The 14337-nt window shown below is 45.7% G+C and overlaps 1 protein-coding gene and 1 long non-coding RNA gene across 5 annotated transcripts in view; one reads left to right on the top strand and one right to left on the bottom strand.

The window, feature by feature from the left end:
- Positions 1-14337, bottom strand: part of TSPAN4 (tetraspanin 4) — a 711838-nt gene that overhangs the window by 92117 nt on the left and 605384 nt on the right. The gene's annotated exons all lie outside the window — the stretch shown is intronic.
- Positions 148-13195, top strand: LOC122460865. The gene is made up of 3 exons (XR_006282444.1): positions 148-809; positions 12957-12961; positions 13182-13195. It is a non-coding gene; the product is annotated as an uncharacterized LOC122460865 (long non-coding RNA).

Below are 14337 nucleotides of genomic sequence, written 5' to 3'. Positions count from 1 at the left end.
GTATTAGGCTACTGAGTATAGAATCTCCTTCAAAACAATATTTGCCCTTTCCATCAGAGGTCAGCAGAAGGTCAGCCATTTTCTTTTTTTTGTTAATTGGAGTTCAACCTTACAAATGCCCCTGTGAGACATGAATTAGAAACGTAAAGCAATTGTTCATTATGGTTTGCCATCATCTCTCCCTTTACAACAGCTCAGGTCCCAATTTAAACTATAACCTTTCCCTTAGAGGTCACCAAAAAGTCTTAAGTCTTCTTACATTTAAACCATTCACGGGAGCTTTTTGAGCCAAGATCTTGAAGTTTCATTTACTCATTCGTTACACACCTCATTATGGGAGGGAAAAAGAAAAGAAATTTGACATTTCTATCAAACCGTGCATTACCAAAAGGTCACCGATCTAACGTAGATTGTAAGCTCTTTGGGGAAGGGACTTCTTTTGTTCTGGGTTTGTAGAATGCCTCGCACAAAATTGGAGCTCCTTGGCACTAGGAAAATACAAATAATAAATAGCAATTTTCAACACTCACCTCATGAGCCTTTTGCAATTTAATACACATCTGCCAAGACTACTAATGTTCCAAACCTTTGTTCAACTTCACATTTCTGCCTTTTTAAATCAACCTGTGACATTTCCCTCTCCCACAATGTGAAATTTCCCCTCCCCTGCCAAAAAATAAAATAAAATAAAATAAAAAAAATGGATTTGAGACCTGTCAACTCTACAAGGTAAAAAACATTAGTTGCCAAGATACTCAAAAGTAAAGAAGTAATATTTAGGTGCACCCCCAGGAGAAACGCTTTAAAAGGTTTTAATTTTTAGAAATGCTGAGGTATCTCAGGTTGGATACCCAAAACCGAGGAAGTCAAATTCACTACTCACACTGAAAATGTTGGTGTCAAGGTTCCTTCCCTACTCTGAACTCTAGGGTACAGATGTGGGGACCTGCATGAAAATCTCCTAAGCTTACTTTTACCAGCTTAGGTTAAAACTTCCCCAAGGTACAAACTATTTTACCCTTTGCACTTGGTCATCCACTGCCACCACCAAACGTTTGACTGGGTTTACTGGGAAAACTTTGTTTGGGAACGTCTTTCACCCCAAAATCCTCACCAAAACCTTGCACTCCCCTGCCTGGGGAAGGCTTGATAAAAATCCTCACCAATTTGCATAGGTGACCACAGACCCAAACCCTTGGATCTTAAGAACAATACAAAAAACATTCAATTTCTTACAAGAAGAATTTTAATATAAGAAAAGGTAAAAAGAATCATCTCTGTAAAATCAGGATGGTAAATACCTTACAGGGTAATTAGATTCAAAACATAGAGAATCCCTCTAGGCAAAACCTTAAGTTACAAGAAAGACACAAAGAAAAGAATATTCATTCTATTCAGCACAGTCTAATTTCTCAGCCATTTAAAGAAATCATAATCTAACGCATATCTAGCTACATTACTTACTAAGCCCTGGTCTACACTAGGGGTTGAAGTCGAATTTAGCAGCATTAAATCGATGTAACCCTGCACCCGTCCACATGAAGAAGCCCTTTTTTTGACTTAAAAGGCTCTTAAAATTGATTTCCTTACTCCACCCCCGACAAGGAGATTAACGCTGAAATCGGTTTTGCTGGGTTAAATTTGGGGTACTGTGGACGCAATTAGATGGTATTGGCCTCCGGGACCTATCCCAGAGTGATCCATTGTGACCGCTCTGGACAGCACTCTCCAGTCAGATGCACTAACCAGGTAGACAGGAAAAGGCCCGCGATCTTTTGAATTTCAATTTCCTGTTTGACCAGTGTGGCAAGCTGCAGGTGACCATGCAGAGCTCATCAGCAGAGGTGACCATGATGGAGTCCCAGAATTGCAAAAGCGCTCCAGCATGGATCAAACGGGAGGTACGGGATCTAATCTCTGTATGGGGAGAGGAATCTGTGCTATCAGTACTACGTTCCAGTTTTCGAAATGCCAAAACATTTGTGAAAATCTCCCAGGGCATGAAGGACAGAGGCCATAACAGGGACCCGAAGCAGTGCCACGTGAAACTTAAGGAGCTGAGGCAAGCCTACCAGAAAACCAGAGAGGCCAACGGCTGCTCCGGGTCAGAGCCCCGAACATGCCGCTTCTATGATGAGCTGCATGCCATTTTAGGGGGTTCAGCCACCACTACCCCAGCTGTGTTGTTTGACTCCTTCAATGGAGATGGAGGCAACACGGAAGCAGGTTTTGGGGACGAGGAAGACGATGAGGAGGAGGTTATAGATAGCTCACAGCAAACAAGCGGAGAAACCGGTTTTCCCGACAGCCAGGAACTGTTTCTCACCCTGGACCTGGAGCCAGTACCCCCCAAACCCACCCAAGGCTGCCTCCCGGACTCGCCAGATGGAGAAGGGACCTCTGGTGAGTGTACCTTTTAAAATATTATACAAAGTTTAAAAGCCAGAATGTTTAATGATTAATTTGCCCTGGCATTTGCGGCTCTCCTGGATATACTCCCAAAGCCTTTGCAAAAGGTTTCTGGGGAGGGCAGCCTTATTCCATCCACCATGGTAGGACACTTTACCACTCCAGGCCAGTAGCACATACTCGGGAATCACTGTAGAACAAAACATTGCAGTGTATGTTTGCTGGCGTTCAAACAACATCCGTTCTTTATCTCTCTGTAGTATCCTCAGGAGAGTGATATCATTCATGGTCACCTGGTTGAAATAGGGTGCTTTTCTTAAGAATTCAGAGGTGCCCATTCCTGCTGGGCTGTTTGCCTATGTCTGAACAGAAATGTTCCCCGCTGTTAGCCACGCGGTGCGGAAATGCGACCTTGTAATGAAAGCACATGTGCTATGTATGTAATGTTAACAGCAAGGTTTACCATGAAAGAGTGTACCCATTGCTCTATCAAAATGTGTCTTTTCAAATACCACTGTCCATTTTTTTTTCTCCACCAGATGCATGTGTTTCAAGGATCACAGGTTCTTCTCCTTCCCAGAGGCTAGCGAAGATTAGAAGGCGAAAAAAACGCACTCGCGATAAAATGTTCTCTGAACTCATGCTGTCCTCCCACACTCACAGAGCACAGATGAATGCATGGAGGCAGACAATGTCAGAGTGCAGGAAAGCACAAAATGACCAGGAGGAGAGGTAGCAGGCTGAAGAGAGGGCTGAAGCTGAAACGTAGCGGCCGCATGATGAGAGGAGGGAGGATTCAATGCTGAGGCTGCTAGAGGATCAAACTAATATGCTCCAGTTTATGGTTAAGCTGCAGGAAAGGCAGCAGGAGCACAGACCCCCGCTACAGCCCCTGTGTAACCAACCGCCCTTCTCCCCAAGTTCCATAACCTCCTCACCCAGACGCCCAAGAACGTGGTGGGGGGGCCTCCAGCCACCCAGCCACTCCATACCAGAGGATTGTGCAAGTAACAGAAGGCTGGCATTCAATAAGTTTTAAACTTTTAAAGTGCTGTGTGGCCTTGTCCTTCCCTCCTCCACCATCCCTCCTGGGCTACCTTGGTAATTATCCCCCTATTTGTGTGATGAATTAATAAAGAATGCATGAATGTGAAGCAACAATGATGTTATTGCCTCTGCAAGCAGTGATCCAAGGGAGGTGGGGAGGGTGGTTAGCTTACAGGGAAGTAGAGTGAACCAAGGGGCGGGGGGGTTCATCAAGGAGAAACAAACAGAACTTTCACACCGTAGCCTGGCCAGTCATGAAACTGGTTTTCAAAGCTTCTCTGATGCTCACCGCACTCTCCTGTGCTCTTCTAACCACCCTGGTGTCTGGCTGTGCGTAACCAGCAGCCAGGCAATTTGTCTCAACCTCCCACCCCGCCATAAACATCTCCCCCTTACTCTCACAGATATTGTGGAGCGCACAGGAAGCAGTAATAACAGTGGGAATATTGGTTTCGCTGAGGTCTAACCGAGTCAGTAAACTGCACCAACGTACTTTTAAACGTCCAAATGCACATTCTACAACCATTCTGCACTTGCTCAGCCTGTAGTTGAACAGCTCCTGACTACTCTCCAGGCTGCCTATGTATGGCTTCATGAGCCATGGCATTAAGGGGTAGGCTGGGTCCCCAAGGATAACTATAGGCATTTCAATATCCCCAATGGTTATTTTCTGATCTGGGAAGAAAGTCCCTTCCTGCAGCTTTTGAAACAGACCGGAGTTCCTGAAGATGTGAGCGTCATGTACCTTTCCCGGCCATCCCATGTTGATGTTGGTGAAACATCCCTTGTGATCCACCAGTGCTTGCAGCACTATTGAAAAGTACCCCTTGAGGTTTATGTACTCGCTGGCTTGGTGCCCAGGGCCAAGATAGGGATATGGGTTCCGTCTATGGCCCCACCACAGTTAGGGAATCCCATTTCAGCAAAGCCATCCACTGTGACCTGCACATTTCCCAGGGTCACTACCCTTGATATCAACAGATCTTTGATTGCGTTGGCTACTTGCATCACAGCAGCCCCCACAGTAGATTTGCCCACTCCAAATTGATTCCCGACTGACCTGTAGCTGTCTGGCATTGCAAGTTTCCACAGGGCTATTGCCACTCGCTTCTCAACTGTGAGGGCTGCTCTCATCTTGGTATTCTTACACTCCAGGGCAGGGGAAAGCAAATCACAAAGTTCCATGAAAGTGCCCTTATGCATGCAAAAGTTTCGCAGCCACCGGAAATTGTCCCAGACCTGCAACACTATGCGGTCCCACCAGTCTGTGCTTGTTTCCCGGGCCCAGAATTGGCATTCCACCGCATGAACCTGCCCATTAGCACCATGATGCCCACATTGGCAGGGCCCATGCTTTGAGAGAAGTCTGTGTCCATGTCCTCATCACTCTCGTCACCGCGCTGACGTCGCCTACTTGCCTGGTTTCGCTTTGCCGGGTTCTGCTGCTGCATATACTGCTGGATAATGCGTGTGGTGTTTAATGTGCTCCCAATTGCCAAAGTGATCTGAGCGGGCTCCATGCTTGCCGTGGTATGGCGTCTGCACAGAAAAAAGGCACGGAACGATTGTCTGCTGTTGCCCTGACGGCTTACAGGGAATTAAAAACAACAAAGGGGGTGGCTTTGTGAGAAACTGAATGGCCGCCTCAAGGATAGAACTCAAAACTGGGTTTAGCAGGCCGTTGATTTCACAGAGGAAGGAGAAAATGAATACAAAACAAATCTGGTCTATTTCTTGTTTTAAGCCACTTCATCTATCTTTATACATATTGCTGGCAGCAGACTGTGCAGTACGACCACTAGCCATCGTCACCTCCTGGGTGCTCGGCAGAAGACGGTGCAGTACGACTGCTGGCCATCATCTTCTGCTGGCTGCAGATTAAAAAGACCTTGCACTGTCATGAGACGAAACAAGGGAAATGACCTGGCTGAGTCACTCCCATGTTTGCCTAGGTGCCCGGTTAAAAGAGCACCCAGGACTACGTTGACGATGGCTACCAGTCATATTGCACTGTCTGCTGCCAAAAGGCAATAAACTGCTGCTGTGTAGCAATGCAGTACCACGTCCGCCAGCATCCAGGAGACATACGGTGACGGTTAGCTGAGCGGGCTCCATGCTTGCCGTGGTATGACGTCTGCACAGCTAACTCAAGAAAAATGGCGCAAAACGATGGTCTGCCCTTGCTTTTATGGAGGGAGGGAGAGAACAGGGGCCTGACGATATCTACCCAGAACCACCCGCGACGATGTTTTAGCCCCATCAGGCACTGGGATTTCTACCCAGAATTCAAATGGGCGGTGGAGACTGCGGGAACTGTGGGATAGCTACCCACAGTGCAAAGCTCCGGAAGTCGACAGTTGCCTCGGTACTATGGACACAGTCTGCCGACTACATGCACTTAGAGCATTTGTGTGGGGACACACACACTCGACTGTATAAAAACGCTTTCTATAAAACCGACTTCTATAAATTCGATCTAATTTCGTAGTGTAGATAGACATACCCTTAGTTCTAAGACTCCAGTCCTGTTCTGTCCCCGGCAAAAGCATCACACAGACAGACAGACCCTTTGTTTCTCCCTCCCTCCAGCTTTGAAAGTATCTTGTCTCCTCATTAGTCATTGTGGTCAGGTGCCAGCGAGGTTATCCTAGCTTCTTAACCCTTTACAGGTGAAAGGATTTTTCCTCTGGCCAGGAGGGATTTTAAAGGTGTTTACCCTTCCCTTTATATTTATGATGCCCCCCCCCAAATCACAGCTAGGGTGAAACACTGGCTGGGATTTCTTCCTGGAGCTCTAGGAAAAAACAGAGTTAATAAGACACAAGCACCTCTAAATATACTACCAAGTATATAAAGACTAACAATATTTTCTACATCTCAAGGATGATTTTAACCAATTGATTCTGGGAAATTTTCAGGGGAGAGTGCATCAGTCACTTTGTTAGAAGCTCCTGAGATGTGCTGGATGTCGAAATCAAAATCTTGGAGAGCTAAACTCCACCGAATAAGTTTTTGTTATTTCCCGTGGCGGTATGAAGACACCGTAGCGCAGCATGGTCGATTTGCAGGTGGAAACGCCATCCCCAAACATATGGGCGTAGCTTTTCCAGAGCGTAGACAATGGCGTAACATTCTTTTTCACTGACTGACCAGTTGCTTTCCCTCTCAGACAGTTTTTTGCTGAGAAACACTACAGGGTGGAATTCTTGATCCGGTCCTTCCTGCATTAAAACTGCTCCCACACCACGCTCGGACGCATCTGTGGTTACTAGGAACGGTTTGTCAAAGTCTGGGCCCTTAGTACAGGGTCAGACATGAGCGTCGCTTTAAGTTGGTTAAAGGCCTTCTGACACTCTTCGGTCCACTGAATGGCATTTGGCCGTTTCTTTTTGGTTAGTTCTGTCAGTGGGGCGGCAATTTGGCTGTATTGCGGTACAAATCGTCAGTAATAACCGGCCAAGCCTAAGAAGGATTGGACCTGTTTCTTTGACTTTGGGACAGGCCACTTTTGGATAGCATTCACTTTGGCCTGTAGAGGGTTGATAGTTCCTTGACCCACATGGTGTCCAAGGTAAGTCACTCTGTTTAGGCCTGTTTGACACTTCTTAGCTTTAACAGTTAGTCCTGCCTCCCTTATCTGCTCAAAGACTTTTTGTAGATATTCCAGGTGTTCTGCCCAGGAGTCCAGAAATATGGCCACGTCATCAAGGTAGGTGACTGCATATTCTCCTAATCCTGCTAGGCGACCATCTACAAGTCTTTGGAAGGTGGCGGGTGCATTCTGCAGCCCGAAAGGGAGTACATTAAATTCATACAGCCCGACACATGTGGTGAAGGCTGACCTTTCCTTGGCGGAATCATCTAGTGGTACCTGCCAGTACCTCTTGGTTAAGTCCAAGGTAGAGATGAACTGGCCCATCCCAGTTTCTCTCATAGTTCATCTGTGCATGGCATTGGATAGTTGTCTGGGCAAGTTACAGCATTTAGCTTATGGTAGTCCACGCAAAAACGTATCTCCCCATCTGGTTTGGGAACTAGAACCACTGGAAATGCCCATGCACTGCCAGAGGGGCAAATTACACCCATCTGTAACATATTCTGGATCTCCCATTCTATAGCAGTTTTAGCTTGAGGAGACACCCGGTAAGGTTGGACTTTAATTGGGTGAGCATTACCTGTGTCAATGGAGTAGTATGCCCGTTCAGTCAGACCTGGGGTGGCTGAGAACGTCGGTGCATAGCTAGTGCACAGCTCCTGGATCTGCTGTCGCTGCATACATCCGAGGGTCATGGAGAGATTCACCTCTTCCACACCACCAGCACTTTTCCCTTCATAGTAGACACCGTCAGGCCACTCAGCGTCATCTCCTCCCTGGGCTGTAAACTGACAAACTTTTAATTCTCTGGAATAAAAGGGCTTTAGAGAATTAATATGGTATACCTTAGGCTTTCGGTTGGAGGTGGGGAATGCTATGAGGTAATTAACAGCTCCCAGGCGCTCCTGGACCATGAATGGCCCTTCCCACGACGCTTCCATTTTATGGGCCTGGAGCACCTTTAAGACCATAACCTGGTCTCCTACTTTGAAGGAACGCTCTCTGGCATGTTTATCATACCACGCTTTTTGCTCTTTTTGAGCATCCTGTAGGTTTTCTTTAGGAAGGGCTAGAGAGGTTCGGAGGGTGTTTTGTAGGTTGGTTACAAAGTCCAGAATGTTAGTTCCTGGAGAAGGTGTAAATCCCTCCCATTGCTGCTTCACCAACTGTAATGGCCCCTTAACCTCACGGCCATATACAAGTTCAAATGGTGAAAACCCTAAACAGGGATGTGGTACAGCTCTGTAGGCAAAAAGCAACTGCTACAACACTAGGTCCCAATCATTGGAGTGCTCATTTACGAATTTACGTATCATGGCCCCCAAAGTTCCATTAAACTTCTCCACCAGGCCATTTGTTTGATGGTGGTAGGGAGTGGCAACCAAGTGATTTACCCCATGAGCTTCCCAATGGTTTTCCATAGTTCCTGCAGGAAATTAGTTCCTGCATCTGTGAGGATGTCAGAGGGCCAACCTACTCTGGCAAAAATGTCTGCTAGTGCCTCGCACACACTTTTAGCCCTGGTGTTGCTTAGAGCTACTGCTTCTGGCATCGGGTGGCAAAATCCATGAAAGTCAGTATGTACTGCTTTCCTCTGGGTGTCTTTTTCGGAAAAGGACACAGAATATTCACAGCTACTTGCTGAAATGAAACTTCAATGATGGGGAGTGGCTGGAGAGGGGCTTTGACCTGGTCCTGGGGTTTTCCCACTTTTTGGCATACCTCACAAGACCGGACATAGGTAGAAAGATCCTTGCCCATTCCCTCCCAGTGGAATGACCTTCTCAACCGGTCTTTGGTCCTGTTCACCCTAGCATGGCCACTAGGATGATTGTGGGCTAAGCTCAAGAGCTTGACCCGGTACCTAGTTGGAACTACCAACTGTCTCTGAGGATGCCAGTCTTCCTGGTGTCTACCAGAAAGAGTCTCCTTGTATAAAAGTCCTCTTTCTACAACAAACCTGGATCGATTAGAAGAGCTGAGAGGCGGAGGGTTGCTCCGTGCTGCCGTCCAAGCTCTCTGGAGGCTTTCATCTACATCCTGTTCAGCCTGGATCTGTTCCCTTGATGCTGGAGACATCAGTTCCTCATTGGATTGTGGACCTATGCTTGGTCCCTCTGGAAGCGATGTAGGGGATGGGGCTGTTTCCGCTGACTGTGAACCGCTCTCCGCTGGTGCACTATGTTCGGGTTTAGGCTCCGGCTGAGCCTCTTGTGTAGGGTTATCGGCTGCTGCCGGTTCAGGTTCGGTGGGGCTCTCTGGGGTTGGGGTTGCAAGTACTGGATTCAATGTTGGGAATGGGTCTGGTGCTGGTTGTTCCGCCGGTTCCGGTTCTGGGACTGGCTCTGTCTGGGTCTCTGGGATTGGATCCACTACTGCTGTTGCAGACATTGGCTTGGGGTCCGGATCCATCACCTGTGACCGGGTCCTGGTAGAAGTTTCCAGAACAGAACTGGTCGTGACGGCTTGTTTAGCCTGGCTGTGGGTGACCATTCCCACCCTCTTGGCTCGCTTCACATGATTGGCCAAGTCTTCCCACAACAGCATGGGGATGGGATAATCATCATAGACTGCAAAAGTCCACGTTCCTGACCAGCCCTTGTACTGGACAGGTGACTTGGCTGTAGGCAAATTGAAAGAGTTGGACTGGAAGGGTTGAATCGTCACTTGGATCTCTGGGTTGATTAAATTGGGGTCCACAAAGGAAGCATGGATAGCCGACACTTGTGCTCCGGTGTCCCTCCACACAGTGACCTTCTTCCCGCCCACACTCACAGTTTCCCTCCGCTCCAAGGGTACCTGGGAAGTATTTGGGCCTGAGGACCTCTGGGGTGATTCTGGTGCAATGAACGGTAATCTGTTGGGGTTCTTGGGGCAGTTGGCCTTTACATGCCCCGGCTCGTTACATTTAAAATATCGTCCAGCTGATGGGTCACTGGGGCGAGGTGGGTTGCTAGAGAACGGTGTGGCGGGACGATAAGGTGGCTGGAGGGTTCCTTGGGGGGTAGGTGGGGCCTTGAGTGGCCCCCGATAGTAGGGTGTGGTCTGAGGTTGTCCCTTCTGGTATCCGCTCCAACTGCTACCAGTTTTTTTCTTCTCTGACACCTCCACCCATTTGGCCCCAATCTCTCCTGCCTCGATTACAGTTTTGGGCTTCCCATCTAGGATGTATCATTCTATTTCCTCAGGAACATCCTCTAAGAACTGTTCCATTTGCATTAGGAAGTGCAAATCTGCTGGAGATTTAACACTTGCTCCTGATATCCAGGCATCCCAATGTTTCACAATGTGGTAGGCATGTCGGGTAAATGACATGTCTGGTTTCCACCTTAAGGCTCTGAACCGCCGACGGGAATGCTCGGGGGTTAGCCCCATTCTGACTCTCGCCTTGGTTTTAAGCAGTTCGTACTTGTTCATGTGTTCCTTAGGCATTTCAGCCGCCACCTCAGCTAAGGGTCCACTGAGCTGTGGCCTCAGCTCTATCATGTATTGGTCTGTAGAGATGCTGTATCCAAGGCAGGCCCTTTCAAAGTTTTCTAAGAAGACCTCAGTATCATCGCCTGCCTTGTAGGTGGGGAACCTTCTGGGATGGGAAGTGGTACCTGGAGAAGGATTGCTAGGGTTTGTTAGTATATTCTGCTGAGCTTTTGCCTTCTCCATCTCCAGAGCATGCGTCCTCTCTTTTTCCTTCCCCTCCTCCACATGCTTCCTCTCTTTTTCCTTATCCTCCCTTGCCTCCATTTCTTTGTCCTTGGCCTCCGTTGTTCTCCTGTGAGCAGCCTCTTGGTGTTGTTCTGCCTCTCTTGCTGCCTCCATTCTGGCTAACTCCAATTTGTGTAGTGTCTTGGTTTCTGTCATCTTTACCTCTCTGTTTTTTTTACTAACTTTACACCCGAGGGTTAGAAATAAAACAAACAAAACTTGGCTTGTAAAATTTTGCTGTGCTGTAATAGGATACCTATTCTCTGATAGTGATTGTCAGCCTGCAGAAAAATCCCCCCTCCCCCCCAAAAAAACCCCTAACACCTTTGGCTCCAGGAAAATAGGCAGAAAACCGCTTTAGTTGCTCTTAGGGGAAAAAAACTTCAGGTCTGTGAAGACTGGTGAATTTCCCTGCAGGAGGTTAACTATCCTGCCTTTAGGTAGAGAAAACTCCCCCTCACAAAAGACAATTCCCTTTTGTCTCTGATCTGGCCCCAAAGCAGAGAAAAAAAAACACAACTCCTTTCAGTTGGAAACCTGCTTTCCAGCAGCCCAAAGGAAAAAAAATCCCTTTTAAAATCTGTGTTTCTGGTTCAAAAAATCTCATATTGATCTCAAAATGATTTCAAGTTAATCCCACTGCTCTGTCACCATGTCAAGGTTCCTTCCCCACTCTAAACTCTAGGGTACAGATGTGGGGACCTGCATGAAAACCTCCTAAACTTACTTTTACCAGTTAGGTTAAAACTTCCCCAAGGTACAAACTATTTTACTCTTTGCCCTTGGATTTCCACTGCCACCACCAAACGTTTGACTGGGTTTACTGGGAAAACTTTGTTTGGGAACGTCTTTCACCCCAAAATCCCCACCAAAACCTTGAACTCCCCTGCCTGGGGAAGGCTTGATAAAAATCCTCACCAATTTGCATAGGTGACCACAGACCCAAACCCTTGGATCTTAAGAACAATAAAAAAACCATTCAATTTCTTACAAGCAGAATTTTAATATAAGAAAAGGTAAAAAGAATCACCTCTGTAAAATCAGGATGGTAAATACCTTACAGGGTAATTAGATTCAAAACATAGAGAATCCCTCTAGGCAAAACCTTAAGTTACAAAAAAGACACAAAGACAGGAATATCCATTCTATTCAGCACAGTCTAATTTCTCAGCCATTTAAAGAAATCATAATCTAACGCATATCTAGCTAGATTACTTACTAAATTCTAAGACTCCATTCCTGTTCTGTCCCCAGCAAAAGCATCACACAGACAGACAGACCCTTTGTTTCTCCCTCCCTCCAGCTTTGAAAGTATCTTGTCTCCTCATTGGTCATTGTGGTCAGGTGCCAGTGAGGTTATCCTAGATTCTTAACCCTTTACAGGTGAAAGGCTTTTTCCTCTGGCCAGGAGGGATTTTAAAGGTGTTTACCCTTCCCTTTATTTTTATGACAATCACCCACAACTAACATTAACTTCACTAGAAGTTATATGGGATCCAGGCTTCTAAAAATGAGGCCACTTTTATCTAGGTATGCGAGAGGCAAACCAGCACCCACGGAAATCAATAAAAGCACTCATTGGCTTCACCGAGCACTAGATTGGGCCCTGAACATGGATTCAGGTGCTTATCTGTAGGTACTAGTGTTTGAAAATGTTAGCTCTGGCCTTACAGGTAGAGGAATACAAAAATCATCCCAATACGTTTGTTTTAAAAATCTCTAAAAATAATATTTCTGTAACATAAAGGTACGTTACATACGCAGAAAACAAAGTGGAGTGGTGAAGTATAAAGATTTTATCAACGCTCATTTTAAAAAATCAATTGTGTTTTCCCCCCACTTCAAAAAGCAAAAGCTTTTAATATTTAATTGGTTTCATAAAAAGTCTTATTTTGCATAATTCCCAGAAGGCATCTTGATTTGATATGCTAATAGGGAATAGGAACATTATGAAAGGTTTACTTATTTCTTTGCAGTGTCTTGGATAATATTTTTTATGAATACCAAAGTAAGGGGGGAGGAGGAAAAGATGGGACAGGAGTGGCACTTGCACCTTAGAAATCACTCCTCCTGCTGTTTGGAAAACTTCCCCCCAAAGGCAGGACAGGAGACGATAACAAAAGATGCCCAAGACATGAACAATAACCATGACTGAAGTCAACAGCCAATAAAATAATGATCTAGGAGTAAAGGAGTGTCTTAGGACTTGTCTACACTGCCTTGCAGTTTGGACTACAGGTGAGTGTATAACAGCGTGCATCAAAGTGCTGTGCTTTAATTTCTCTGTGTGAACGCTGCAGATGTGAACTAAAAGGTTCCTATTTCACATTAATGCACACTCCTGTATGAAGAGGAGGACTATGTTAATGCGAACTAGGAACCTTTTAGTTTGCGCCTGCAGCATCCACACAGGGAAGTTACAGTGCAGCACTTCGGTACCCACTGCTATTCACACCCCCGTAGTCTTTCAGTGTAGACATGGCCCTATATTAGAAGCATGTCAGGGTAGGTACTAGATCTACCTATATGTTTTTACAGCACCTAGCACAATAGGGTCCTGATCTTGACTGGAGGTCAATGCAATTGTGTAACATGATTTTTTTTTAAATGGAAAGATTCAAAATGTAACTGTTTAAATAGCATCATTACAGTAATTTTGGGATCACAGCACTGCAAGCAATGGCATGCTGCACTACAAGATTTTCAAGTTATATGTTTTGAGAAATATTATTTTTTGCAGTTTTTTTTAAATGTAAACCGTTTAAGTCAGGAGATCTAGGTTTTATTTCCTGTTCTGCAACTGACCTAATGTGTGATCTTAAGCAAATAACTTTGCCTCTCTCTGCTTCAGTTTTCCCTTCTGTAAAATGGAGATACTTACCTTCCTTTATAAAGTGCTTTGAGAGATCTATTGATGAAAAGAGCCACATAAGAGTAGGTATAAATACCATTATTACATTATATCATTCTAACCACACTAAATGTTTCTAGCCTTCAACAGGAGAGAGGGTCTCTTTGTCCTTATTGTAGATAAGGCTGGTAGTATTGCCTATTATTGGGATTGCCTGACACTTCCCATTATAAGACTCTGTGTTTAGTTGCTTGTAAACTTTAACTATTTGGGCTGACATTTTCCATGACAAGTGTTAGCATCAGGTTGAGGAGTTGTTGTTGTTTTGTTTTTGGGGCGGGGTGCGGTTGATTTTTGAAATTTTAACTGAAATTCTGAGGAAGAGGCTAGGGAAAAATATATTGTGTAGACCATGTTAAAAAAAATTCTGGATACCTTTTCTTTGAAAAGGTCTACCACCCCCATTCTTTGAAGCAAGGATTTGAAATTTGGCAAGAGGAGTTGGTTGTTGCATCCCCGTGAAAATTCACCCAATTTTTGCCAAATTATAAGCTTTTGAAAAGCAACAGTTCATACGTACTCAGTAAAGACTTCCTAGAGCTTCACAGCTAAATTCCCAGAAGACTCTAACTGCACTGGGCATGCTCCAGCTGAGGAATTGCTGCTCTGGTCTGCTGCAGGTCAGGCTGGGGATGGATAGCAGGAAATTTGTCTCTCCTTTGCTGTCAATACA

This window comes from Dermochelys coriacea, chromosome 6, assembly GCF_009764565.3.
Source record: "Dermochelys coriacea isolate rDerCor1 chromosome 6, rDerCor1.pri.v4, whole genome shotgun sequence".
NCBI classification, from domain to species: domain Eukaryota; kingdom Metazoa; phylum Chordata; order Testudines; family Dermochelyidae; genus Dermochelys; species Dermochelys coriacea.
The sequence above is the reverse complement of the archived record's forward strand: the minus strand, read 5'-3'. Positions and strand labels throughout refer to the sequence as shown.